Here is a 14,918-nt window from a genome sequence, read left to right as displayed (position 1 = left end):
CCATAAAACCAAGCGGTCCTGTTAGGGATGTGTCTTCTAGAATTTTTCACGGGAAACATTCACGGCGTATCAAGAATTATTGAAATCTTAATCAACACATGCAATGATAGAAGTGGGGGAGGCACCCAAAAAATGTGTAAAATCTTGTTTCGCCTAGGGTAATTGTCAGAAAAAGAATAAACCTATTTTGAAGCATACATTTTTTTTTTCTTCTGAGGCATACTAAATGATGATACCATCTAAGAGGTATGCTTATAATGGGTGTTCTACCAATGGATAGATTACTAACTTACCCATAATTATTTTAAATTACTTAAATACCTTTCAGCAAAACTAAAAGCATAAACCTAAATTAAGCAAAATCAAAATCGGTTCAATTGTTCTTTTTTTATTCTCCCTCTCAAACCGTTTGAATTGTCTTTCGTCGTCGATTAACCGTTCGCTCATAAATCTTTGATCATTGATTAAAGTCACCACTGTAAAATCAGTAAAACGAAGTGTTGCGCTAGAGATATCAAACTGTCACAAAGTCTCTAATTGAACTACCTTCGTTCTCAATTTTTTATGTTTCAGAAGAACGGTTCGGCTGATTCACAAATATCAATTTTGAGCCGAACCTAGTTTATAGTTCAAAAAAAGTTCGGTTGATTCGATTTTGCTATATTTTCAGCGGAACTTTTGACTTGAGTTGCTTAAAATTGCTAGTCATACGTTCGGCTAGTAATTGATCTCCCAACTAACATAACGTTTGGAATATGATTTAGGTTCGGCTGATTCGAATTTGCTACCTTTCAGCCGAACTTAAACTTTAGTTTCATAAAATTGCTAATTTTGGGTTCATCTTATAATAGATGTCCGAGTATTAGCAGAACAGAGGACTGTTGTTCAAATATTTTGAATAATTAGCCGAACCATGCTATCTATAGCCGAACTTGTATCATTTTTTAGTCGTTATAAGCCGAAAGAGTGGTGTATTAATCACATTTTCTACTAAATCAATACATTTTCAAACACTTAGGTTTGGCTGCACAGTTTCCAGCCGAAGCGTTCTTCGCGCGAAAAGTTCGGCGGATAAATTTATAGCCGAACCCAACACTGAACAGCCGCATGAGTTTGTACAAATTCAATTTTTTGATGAAATCACCTTAAAAGAAAAAGAGATTAAATACCGTCTACAAATATACCCGTAAATCATTTGAATCACACATTTACGAGATGAAGATTCTCTTTCATCATTTCGGTCGCACATTTTGAAATAAAAAAATTCAAAAATCAAGTTTTTCTTTTTCATTTCTTCTTCTTCCTCTCAAAAACCACAACTCTCTCACACAAATATGATTTCTCTACTAATTTAACACTAATAACTTAACTAATATCGATCATTAACATTACCAATTAATTAAGGACGTAATTACAATTATTAAAAATGGGTGAATATATAAGGGATGATAAATCTTACACCCTAGTGACCCTATTTTGGCTCCACTAGGTATGCCTAAAAAAACAAAAAGAAAAAACATCGTATGCCCCAAAACAGATTCGAGAAAGAAAGAAAAGAAAAGCCAGTGTCAAAATTGTAGTTAGCCCATTAGTTGACACACTTACCCAAGAGTCCAAGACAAACAAATAGGGTTCTCTTCTCAACTGGTTTAGAACTGTAATTTGTATTTTGGCCTGTTTTTATAATGAGCTAAACTAGCATTGAGTATTAGGAATCCAGGGCGTTAAATTCAGATAAAATTAGTTCTCCAACTCAGTGGTATCTCATCAACTTCAATAAGGAGGAAGTCAGGAGATTCGATCCCCATCATAATAGATGTTTGTATTTAATTAGTTTGTATAGAGGGGTTTGGCGGGTTGGATCTAGTAGTGGGGCTACTCCAACTGGTTGGATTAGGATAGGGGTCTGGGTCCGGCTTTAGCCTATCAAAAACAGGAAAAAAAATCATCTTGTTTACTCAAAGAAAAATACAAGAAGGAAAATGGTTCGAGATTTTGTTTACTCGCCCTGTTGATTAATCTCTTGTTTGTTTTTTGAACTTATTCATCCAAGCACTGTTAAGATCTCACCCAACTATACAAATCTTCAAAACAAGTCACTGGATGACTTTATCCACTTGATATGTGGTAGATATTTCTTTCGTCCCACTATTAAGTAACTTATTTGTTTTTATATTTTGTCCCACTAATAACTGACCTATATCACTGAATAAAGAGATATTTCTAAAATTATTCTTTTAATTAATTATAAAAAATATAAAGATATGCGTAATTTGATAGGCATGTTTATATTCGTTAGTAGGTGTTTTAAAATGCTTTTCAATGGTATGATGTTTGCGAACATCCGTGGTGTAGTTTGATAGACAAATCATTTCAAAATTTCACTAGTTATTATCCATAAGGGTATAATTGTAAAAAATGTTTAAAACTACTCTTTTCTTTGCTTGCCTTAAAAATTGTGCAAACTTAAACTAGGTCACTTAATAGTGGGACAGAAGAAGTATAAAAATAAACTAGGTCACTTAATAATGGGACGGAGGGAGTATAAAAAAACTCAGTAGTTGTGGACAGACCGCCCCAAAAACTCCCCAAAAACCGCAGGTGAGAGGGATCAGTGAGACCCGTCCCAAGGGAATTAGCAGGGGGCCATTTGTGTGTGAATTGGGTCCACCACATGAGTCTTAGACGGTTTTGGGGTTGTCTTTGGAACGGTCTGTTAAGAATTTTTGAAAAAAACTAGGGTGCCTGCCACCAAATGCCCGGAAAAAACTAAAAATAATTTCCCCATAAGGAAAGTTCCGGGTTCATGAGGAAACATATTCTCTTTACGGAAGAAAAATGTAACCCCCAAAGCTAGCAGCTGATTAATTCAAGGGATTACCTAAATAAAGAGGCACTAAGAATCTAAATCATTTACTTAAACATTTAATTAAAAAATCTGCTACAAAACTTAACCCAAAACTAGCCCCGCTCATAATTATATATACAAGAACTCCTCTCAAATGATACATATACAATAGTCATTTGGTTTACAAATAAAATACAATAATAAACATAGCACAAGTTAACTAATTAACGGAGTCAACTCCTCGAAGCTTTCACTGCACAACTTTGATCTGTCTCTGAAACTGAAAGTGGGAATGGGTGAGAACATCATCCCTAAAAGGGGTGGCCAGTAGGAATAACATTTAACTTTTAAGTAATCAAGGCAAGTTTTGGAAAACATGAATGTTTTCCGCGAACATTAAAAAAAGTGACTGAGTCACTGAAATGAACAAACAGGTATATGGACAAACTCCTTCTTAAAACAATGTATAATATTGATGCCCGCTTCCACACCGATTAGTAATATTGATGCCAATTCCACACCGATTAAACATATAATAGGTATAAATGCGAAGGAGCTAATCATATACGCCACAAGTGGAAATTCTTATTTCCCATAATAATTCGTATTAACAACAAAACATTACAAGTCCTTTCTGAATCGTGAAAGTTTCAAAGAATCAACAGAACAATCATAATGCAAACTAAACAATGTATGGAATATACAAACGGGCAATGCATGAGTTTGTAAACATAAACTTTTGAAAAAGAAACAATAATGGTTACAAAAAAGTTAAAGTATTCCCACCTCTTTTGACGACGAGCCACGCCTACCTCGAGATCCACGATCCACCAGTTCATCCTTTGAATCGATCGTTGTTAATACAGACTAACTGTTAATCACACAAGAACTCTAAGAGTTTATCCAAAAAGGCTCACACAAGAATCATACAATCCTATCTAATGGTTCTAAGCCCATTATGGTATCTTATTCTCTATCTTTAACATAACTAAGAGGTTATTAACCCAATTAGGTTGTTTCTATAGTCCGTAACTAAGTCTTATGAATATCTACAACCTTGTAGGGTAAGCCAAAGTCTAATTCAGACTATAAGGGTCCAAATCATCAACACAGGATAACTGGTCCTAAGCCCAAGTCCACAGGACCAGCCCATTATCCCAAGGTCTAGTCCATCTGAGTCAACTAACAGTTACTAACGGTCAAAAGAGTCAACTAACAGTCAACGTCTAAGTCCAGCTCAAAAGGCCAACTGAGGTCAACTCGTTCAAATCGGTCAAAGTCGGGCAGGTCTAATCTCTAACTCGGTCAACTGAGTCAAACCGATTCAACTCAGTTTAATAGGTTAATTTGTCTCAGTCAGACTAACTGAGTCAGCTAAGTCAGCCACTGACTGGGATTACTAACAAGCTTAAACTAAAAACTCCAATGCCGTAACTCAAACATCTCAAATAACTTCAACACAATTACAATTACAAAATCTATTTACAAATGTAAGCTAAGCTTACCTTGACTGCAATTGCAGGCTTTCACAAGCTACTGCCACTTCAACACTACATCTACTCATTCCAACTCAACATCCAAACTAACTGCAACTTAGATTATCTCATTCATCTGGATCAATTATAACCACTATAACTTCACTACAATTCAACTCTTCCCATTTATTTATCTATTTCATTTCATACACCCAAACTATCTTCTTACAGAACCTGCAACACCACCAATTCTTTCACCTACACCCTTCAACAATCACAATATTGTTACTTGCAGTTCAACCTACTCATCTCAACTGCCATATCGTGCAACACAGTACAACACAACCTGAAACTCCTCTAGCTCGGTTGTCAACCACTACTATTCAACCTCCAGTCCACAGACCACACCACCTAACACCAAACTCAGCAACATCTTCATCAACACTATAACCTCTTCCATATCCTGTAACTTACACGACCACTACCAACACCTACAGCTCAGGCTAATGACAACTTAACCATTTTTCAGCACTACAAATCTCCACATATCTGTAACATCAAAACTACACAGCAAACCCATTCATCCATATCCCCTGCATATCAAACACACTGCCATTCCAACCCATCACCACTTACAATTCAACACAGACGATTAACACCACCACCATACTCATACGAACTCAATCTTAGCAACAATTTGGATCGACCACAAATACCCAATCAATAAATAACTTCACTAATCAAATCAGAAGAGCAATTACCTCGATTCAGCTTCACCTAAACCATGAACTTCATCCATTGTAGAGAACCACCACCTGCAACTCCATCACAGTATCAACAACACTTGCAACATCACATCCTTGCATTACCAGTTCGCCAAACTCAACCAACTCCACTTCAAACATCTCTGCAAAACTCTAACATTCAACCAACTCTTTACCATCTTCACTTCTATTTCACTTCACAGCAACCCAACTAACAGCCTCCTCCAGTTTCTCTTGGTTCATCATCAACCCACACAAACCCTAATTAATTCTTAAGTAAACTTCTTCTCTGTAACCAAACACCAAATTGAATACCAAATTCTTCATATTTGTTCTCAGAATACAAAACCCATCTCATAATTCCATCCATCTCTTGTTAATTCTTACTCGAATCCAGATGCAAATCAAAAGACAGAAACCCTAACTATTTGATTCATCCTCGATTCAACTTCAAAACTTTAATTAAACCTTAACCCATTTTGTTCTTCGTCATCAACCACTCAACTCCATCTTTAATTAATCAAATCTTCCCTATCTTGAACTCAAAATCGAACCCTAACTTCTAATTTACTTTCTCTTTCCAGTTTCAATCAACAGCAGATAATAACACCATCACCATCAGTAATTCCGTGATCTTCTCCAACCTATTTCGATCTCAAAAATCTAATTCATCTCTCGAGCACACACAGAAAAGAAGAGCAGGAGAGGAAGAGATTGAACAGAGAAAGAGAAGAAGAAAGAAGATGAAAGAAAAAGAAGAGAAGAATAAGAAAGTTATCTTCACGATGTGGGGAATGGGGATAAGGCCGACCCAAATCTTCTGAGTCACCACTCACTTCGACACGTGAAGCCACAAGGCTGATAACCAAAATTACTATTTTACCCTTCACCTAAAATAACAAATATCTTCTTCGTACGATGTCTGAATGACACGTTCGAGTAGTCCATTCCGCCTAACTCTTCGAGATCTATCCAACAATACCAGTCTCGTATCAAGTTCGTTGTTAGATTAATTTCTACTAATTAACGTCCGTGTTAAATTAATCAAGTTATTATCGGTTAAAACGTCTCTTGACTAGTCTAATATCGTTGACGAGCTTGAGGATCCTTACATTCTCCCCACCTTATTGCGTCCTCGAAAATCGAACCACCCTTCTGGTCTTCAAAACTCCCCACCTTATAGAATAAACTTATCTCGTGTCTAAGCGCAAATAACAAGAAACAAAGCATAGACCTACATGGCTCTACAAGTAAAATCTAAAATTTGTTGTTCTAAGTTCATTTACGTTGAATCAAGTTCTATCAAATAGGGAAGTCCAAGTCCTTAACCTAATTTATACAATGGAAAACTATAAGTTTTAGTCTCTAAGATCCTTGCACTAATTTCTATTTTTTTTTTAAAAAAGTCTCTAATTATAAGGGAGATTCCTACGAATCTTTCTAAGTGAATTTATAGTTATCGGTTTCCTAAATAATTTTACTAAACTTCTGTGATCGGTCATCTATGAATGCAGTTGCCCTGTCAAGGTTGGCCAAGCCCAACAATGCCTTCCTACGAACAGAAAAACACAACCTTCACTATTCCCCAATGCTGGATTAACTAAGTATTATTTTATTAAGATTAATTAGTCTTTAACTTTTATCTTAACAGGTGTAAATCTGATAAATTTAATTCGTAAAACATATAAATAGTTCACATCATTTTAAGTAATTTAATCACCAAAATTTTATTTCATTTTTTATTTATTATTATTACTATTTGTTTATTTTATCAATATAAATAATCCAAATTCGATTTCACGTCAATTTATAACATCTGATATTTTTAACTTTACTGTGATACCATATATAAATTTTCCACATATTATCTATTATAAATTTACTACCAGTTTAATTACTCAAATATTATTATCAATTGTGCTATTATTCTCATTATTCTTAAGTTGATAGTCCGGTTGGTACACTAATCCTCAATCTTATAAATATTATTCTACATTCACGAAAAGGATTAATATAACACATTTTATTTATTCATATTGAATCTGTATTATATCTTGTTAAATATAGGCGTTGGTACTTTAATTAATATGATTTAAATTTGAGTGCATAAAATTATAACATATTCTAATAGTCTTTAGATTTTGGTATTAATATAATGTATCCTATTAATAGGAAAATTTATTCTCTTTTAATTATAATATTACACTAAATATCCGTATATTATTATTTCTTTTATTATCATCTATGATTACTATTTTAATGTTCTTATTATTAACATTGATGGTTGAACTATTATTCTAACTACACTTACAAATATTATTAAGTCCCAAAATATTACTAACATTTATGTAATTATAATTTTCGATTCTATGTATAAGTCAAGGTACTTAATAAATTTCTATGTGGCTTTCAATATTTATTAATAATGCTAATCTCACCATTATTATAGTATTAGATTGTTTACGTGTTCATATTTTTAAGATTAATTATTTTCAAATCCATATTAGCTATGGTTATTGGTGTACCCTACAATTTTTACTTCAATAATATACAAACAACCAAACAAACAATCAAACAATCAAATAAATCTTTTAATTATTGATAGCTTTTAGTGATTAAGATTTATCTCACAACTCAACCCGGTTCTAAACTAATCTAGTTTACTAACTGGCACTGGCTATTCATATTGTTTCCCATATAAGATCTAATACTGAGCTCTGATACCAAGACTGTGGCGCCCCCAAAGCTAGCAGCTGACTAATCCAAGGGATTAACTAAATAAAAAGGCATTAAGAATCTAAATCATTTACTTAAACATTTAATTAAGAAATCTGCTACAAAACTTAACCCAAAACTAGCCCCGCTCAGAATTATATATAAAAGAACTCCTCTCAAATGATACATATACAATAGTCATTTGGTTTACAAATAAAATACAATAATAAACATAGCATAAGTTAACTAATTAACGGAGTCAACTCCTCGAAGCTTTCACTGCACAACTTTGATCTGTCTCTGAAACTGAAAGTGGGAATGGGTGAGCAAATCATCCCTAAAATGGGTGCCCAGTAGGAATAACATTTAACTCTTAAGTAATCAAGGCAAGTTTTGGAAAACAATAATGTTTTCCGCGGTCATTAAAAAAAGTGACTGAGTCACTGAAATGAACAAACAGGTATATGGAAAAACTCCTTCTTCAAGCTATGTATAATATTGATGCCCGCTTCCACACCGATTAGTAATATTGATGCCAATTCCACACCGATTAAACATATAATAGGTATAAATGCGAAGGAGCTAATCCTATACGCCACAAGTGGAAATTATTATTTCCCATAATAATTCGTATTTACAACAAAAAAATACAAGTCCTTTCCGAATCGTGAAAGTTTCAAAGAATCAACAGAACAATCATAATGCAAACTAAACAATGTATGGAATATACAAACGGGCAATGCATGAGTTTGTAAACATAAACTTTTGAAAAAGAAACAATAATGGTTACAAAAAATTTAAAGTGTTCCCACCTCTTTTGACGACAAGCCACGCCTACCTCGAGATTCACGATCCACCGGTTCATCCTTTGAATCGATCGTTGTTAATACATACTAATTGTTAATCACACAAGAATCATACAACCCTATCTAATGGTTCTAAGCCCATTATGGTACCTTATTCTCTATCTTTAACATAACTAAGAGGTTATTAACCCAATTAGGTTGTTTCTATAGTCCGTAACTAAGTCTTATGAATATCTACAACCTTGTAGGGTAAGCCAAAGTCTAATTCAGACTATAAAGGTCCAAATCATCAACATAGGATAACTGGTCCTAAGCCCAAGTCCACATTACCAACCCATTATCCTAAGGTCTAGTCCATCTGAGTCAACTGACAGTCACTAACGGTCAAAGGAGTCAACTAACAGTCAACGTCTAAGTCCAGCTCAAAAGGTCAACTCGTTCAAATCGGTCAAAGTCGTGCCAGGTCTAATCTCTAACTCGGTCAATGATGTAGTTTTTCAAGTGGTAAATAAAGTTCGTTCAACTCGGACTTGTGTAGACTCGATTCTAGACTTAAATACTAATTCTAATAAATATATATAAAAATATGGTAGCAGTATCGGGAGAAACTGAGACTTAGGATTCCACCAAACTCACAACATAAGGTTCAAATATTAATTCTTTTAACAATTATAGATCAATAAAGACATGGACTCTTATTTTTACCAAGGTAGATTCTCAAAACTTTAGTTGTAAATCCTAAGCATGGGACATCAAAACATCTAAGCAAGCATGACCCATCAAACGAGATGACAACTAATTAATCAAAATCATAATTCAATTTTAATTAGTGCAAAAGTCATATAAGAATTAAATATAATTACCCAAGTATGATATTAGGCTTCCTCCGTCATCCCAGTGTTGGTGTTTAGCTCTTCATGGTGAAAACACGCTCAAAATAATATCTCATGGCTCAAAAGATGTTTTTATTGAAGGCATGTGAGAAAAGAATGAAAGTAGCTTAATCGTAACAGTTATAATTGTTACAGATCGAGTGTTACAAGGAATTGTTGCAAACCGAACATAATTGTTACTAATGGACTGTTACAGGATTTGAAATTTAAGACCCTATGAACGACTGTCCTGCACAGCTATATGTTCTTCAGCTTCGTTTTCTTCCTGCTGCTTCTGCAACTCCTCCTGCAGCTTGAGTTTTGGCTCTGCAGCGAACACAAAAACTTCCCCAAACTCCCTCTAAACTTGCATGAAACTCACCAAAGCTCTTTTATACCCACAGGCTAGATAAATCCGAGAGTATCTTTTTCTCTTTCACCGGAAGTCACGGCTTCTATTCTTTCTTTTTATTTCTCTTACGCCTTCACATATATCTCCAAACATGAAGAAACGAATCCAAGGGATGATATCCCTTCTCTAATTCCAAGTACTTTCCAAATATTCAACCAAGTTCCCATAAATAATTTCTCTCCCTGTTTTATCTCCGAAGTGATGCAGCTTCTGATTTTTCTCCCAAGCCTGTTTACACGTTTTTGATTCAAACCAAACTCTTCCAAATATAGACTTAGGTCAAACAAGGAAAGTCTCACTTGTTCTCCACGTATTTGCAGCAAAATCACCGGGATATTCTTGGCACCCTGTTTTCACGAGAAACAAAATATTCGTGGTTTTCTTCAAACCCAAACCACCAGCTGATTTTATTTTTGATTGTTGTTGTAGTAATGAAGTTCATACTCTCGGACTTGTGAAGATTAAATTTAAAGATTTAATAAAATTATATACAAAAATATTAACAAAGTGGGCGAGAGGTAACCAAGACACTAGAATCCACTATTACACATGAATGATGTCAAATATTTCATAACTCTAATTATCCTTTTAATCCTTTATTTCTTAATCCACAAATAATCAAACATATTCTCAAAAATTAATTGTATCCCTTAAGCATAGATTGTCTAACCAAAGCATAACCTATCTAATTGAATCACAACTAATGAAGAAAATTATGTAAACTTTTAAGAACTATGCAAAAAGCAGTGATTGAGTAAATTATAATTAAATATTAGAGAAAATGAAATAGTTACCCATTGTTCATGTGTGAATAGCTTCATCCATTTCCTTGGTTACGAGAGAATTAGCCGCTCATCATGTTGGAAAACGTCTCAAAGAATTTCATTGATGCTCAAAAATGGTGTACAAATGATGAGAATATGACAAATACAATAAAAACCGGGTTTGTAACAATTATATTTGTTACAAACCAGAGAACTACGACCCTCAGTGACAAAATAAGACTGCTGAAGCTGTGTCGCAAACGTTGTAGCAAATAAGTCTGCCTGATGTACGACCCACAGGTGTGAGTCGTTATTACTGTAGGAAAACGACTGCTGGTACAGGTCCGTTCTTCGTGTTCTTCAGTGTTCTTCAATGGCAGCAGCAGCAGCAGGTGGTCTCTCTGCAAATTCGATTTTGATTCTGTGGTGCTCTAAACTTATCCCAATCTCCCCCCATCGATTCTCTATGATCCCCTCAACATATTTATACTCCTTAGCCCCATTTAATTACGCCAAAATTCTCAATATTCTTCATTAAACTCGGCAGTTAAAGAAAATATTTTCCGGATATTTTTTCTTCATCCGAGCATCTGCAGCTGTCCAACCTTCCTTATTTTCCTTCTACACGGTCCAGAGTGTTGCTAGAGTCATCATACACAAGCAGAACACGCATAAATCTTCAAAAACTCGTGAATTATTCTTCTCATGCACGGGCTGCCCTGTTTTCTTGTCACAAATTTTCCAGCCAATTTTTATCGAAACAAACACCCATACCATCTTTGTTAGGACATATCACAACTACCCATTAAGTTTCAGCCCTTTAGTCTACCCAGAAATCCTTCAAATTTCGATCGAAAAATTCACCAGAGAGCGGCTCTTGTTTCCCGCCAATTTTTAAGTTCAAACGAAGAAGGTGGTGTCCCCCTAACCAGATGTGGGGTGCGAATAGCAGCTGCCTTTTTGGGGTGCCCCTTAGTAATTGAGGTGCCCCTTAACCAAACCTGGGCTCCGTATAGCAAGTGTCCTCCGGGGGTGTTCCGAGTGACTTTTCGAGCCGATTTTTGCAACAATATTTATTTTTCAGAAATACCTAAAAATACACAAAACACCATAATAAGGACGAAAACGAGTACCAACAATACGAAACATTGAGGACAAATTAGACATATAAATCCGTCTATCAAATACCCCCAAACTTATTATTTGCTAGTCCTCGAGCAAAACTAATAAAAAATAAATAAAACCGAGTTAATCTCGGGAGGGTTTACCAGAGGTGTGCCCACAAAACCATTACTCCAGACCCTAGCTATCTATGCAGAACCTTGGAAGGCACTAAAGAATCTCCTTGGTTGGCATACTTATTGGCTACAGGAGGAAGTACCCTGATTCGAAATTCCAATTGTTGTACACGAGTTTGAACTCAAGCATACTAAAATTCATATAAAGTGACAGAGCTCTACTCAGATAGTTTCTGGACATCATAAACCGGAGTCAACCAATCACATGGATAGATTAAGAAGATGGATGTAGAGAAAAATGTGGATGATGTTGACTAAGGTGAACCTATCCTAATGGACTGAGATACTGGTCTGGACTAATATCAGCACACTGGAAAATACAAGGGAACCAGTCGTCGATAATCCTAACTCTAGGTCAACTCAGCTGGCATATACAAGGGTACCAGTGGTCGACTTTATTGAATTTATTCCGGTTGGTCTGGCGGTCTGGTCTCAATTTTTTTTTTTGTTTTTATATCTCAGTCACTTTATTTCACCCAAGCAATGGTAAAAAGAAAAATAAAAAGAAGTGATCAGGATTCTTTCGATGTTTCCATCACGAGGATATGGCGAAACTACCATGTTTTCTTTTTCTAACACCTGAGCTCTGTGCTTTTATGAATAGACTCTTTAGATGTTTCCATCTAATCAGATTGGTTCCTCAAATCCTACAACCAAAATGCTTCCATCCACTTAGATTAGTTAGTGCCAACCTTAATAAGCATAAATTTCTAGTCTCTGGAGCTTATTTATTGCAACTAAGAACTTTCTCCCATACCCCCAAACTTAAATCTAACATTGTCCTCGATGTTCTAAAGATCAAATTAAAAGCATGAACAAGGAGAAACTGTTACCAATGAAGCAAAAGAGATAAGGAAGGATATTACCGTGTCGCATGAATATTGGGTTACCTCCCAAGAAGTGCTAAGTTTAAAGTCTTCAGCCAGACTAAGCAAGGATTAGTCACCACGTTGAATCATATAGTAGTAGCCGGAATAACCGTGGGTCATCTGGATCAAAAAGTGTTACCCACAAGAAGAGGAAATTTCCACAGACCAAGAAGATACCGAACATACCATTGCTTAAGACAACTACATCTAGTTGTGGTTCAGGTTCAGGCTCTATAAAAGGGTCTAAATAAAAGGTTTTCATCAGTTGGATTTCCTCAAAGCTAAGATGCGGTTCAGGTATTAGAGTCTGGAAAAACTCAACTAAGAACTTAGAAGCACATAACAACAACCTGAATAATTGGGGGATCCTCTAAATCAATTAGATTTGACTCACAAAGTTGACCATAATAATGGTCATTCTTAAGAAAATGTGTCGACCCTAATATCCTAAAGTAATTAGGTTTAGTCTCAAAACTTAATATCCGACACATCTGAAAATCATATGTTCCAACAATTGGAAGAAAAGTTTTTGGTGGGAAAACAAAGTCAATCTTGGTATCATATCCTGGGTTAACCACATCAACCAGAGGATGGCTTTCTAACAACTGAGCTTCTCTATGGACATCATTAGGTTCGGGAAAACATGTATGAAGATAATCTTGTAATATGGTTGAGGCACAAATGTCAAGTCCTACATGAGGGAACTTTCTAAGAGTTAAAGCACATGGAGAATGATAATCTCCCCCAAACTTAGAGTTTTCTGTGTCTCTAGAAAGACTAGTCACAACTTCCCTAATTTCTAGGTCATCAGATTCCTGGAAATGGTCAATTGATTCTTCTAAGTCAGGTTCATCCTCACTCATCTCTACGAGTTCATCTTCTTCGTCTAAGACTATTGTTTCTAAATCGCTAGACTCTAAACATTATTCTCAGAATAAACTCGTTCCTCTAAATCATTATCGGCTTTGTAAACAGGAAATACTACATCGTCTAAAACGAGGGTATCTCTAGTCAAATCCTCGTCCTTTTGAATAGGTGAATAATTATTAAAATTATTTGGATTTGAACTAGAAATAATATTATCATTGTAAAGCTCAATTGGAGTAACCATTTCCTGATCACTATTCCTACATAAGTATGATTCTCCATCAACACTATCCTCATCATAATAACATGAAAAAGATCGAACCTCATCAAAACAAGTAGTGCTACCAATTATAACCTCGTCATCTTGATTATGAAAATAACTATCCTCATTTTTAAGGGTATTATTGGAAACACTATATCGGAAAGTAAGATTATTTCGAGCAAGTCTTTCGTTCGTTTCAGCCATCAGCTTGAGGGATTCCTCTATAGAAAGTTCACTCATTATTGTAGTTCTTTCGTCTATAATTACACTATTCATCTCAGCTAACTTACGCGTCGAATCAGCTAACTCCCTGAGGGACTCTTCTAAAGGAGGAATAGGAACAGAGGGATCATAAAAAGGACTACTTTTCAATAGTTTGATTGTATCCTATAGAGACGAAGAACTAGTACTATAATCTTCTTGCTCGTAAGACTGATGCATGTGTGGATAGTAATTGGGCTCACCAGGGTATGACCCATATCCTTCCAAAGGATGGCGTTCCCAACCACTATTCCCAACATGGTCATAAAAATAATGATGTCCATATTCAAATTCAGGTCGATAACATTGTATTGGCTTCTATCATACCAGTTCGACATTCTTAATTGCAAGGGAATTCTACACAATCACAGACAAGGCTGACTCGACCAAATCAAACCTATAAAATCTAGCAAACAACAAGCATGATGGCTCCACTTAGATTGTTTCTAGACCAGCTTCTAATCCTTCGAAAGGGAATTCGTTACAATTCAAGAAAACCCCTCTGGAATCAATCTGAGTCAAAGTAAGTTGAATTGAGGCGAGGGAAGCTCAGTGGAGCTTTGATACCCAAGGCCTCACCGCTATCACAAGGCGGCGCAGTCACGCATTCAACTCACAGAAACCATCATGAACTTCGAAGTATGATAAAAGAGTAACCAATATTTTTCGAACGACTTTCCTACTAAGCTCGTTACCTTATAGGTC

This window comes from Papaver somniferum, chromosome 1 (assembly GCF_003573695.1).
Source record: "Papaver somniferum cultivar HN1 chromosome 1, ASM357369v1, whole genome shotgun sequence".
NCBI lineage: Eukaryota > Viridiplantae > Streptophyta > Magnoliopsida > Ranunculales > Papaveraceae > Papaver > Papaver somniferum.
The sequence above is the reverse complement of the archived record's forward strand: the minus strand, read 5'-3'. Positions refer to the sequence as shown.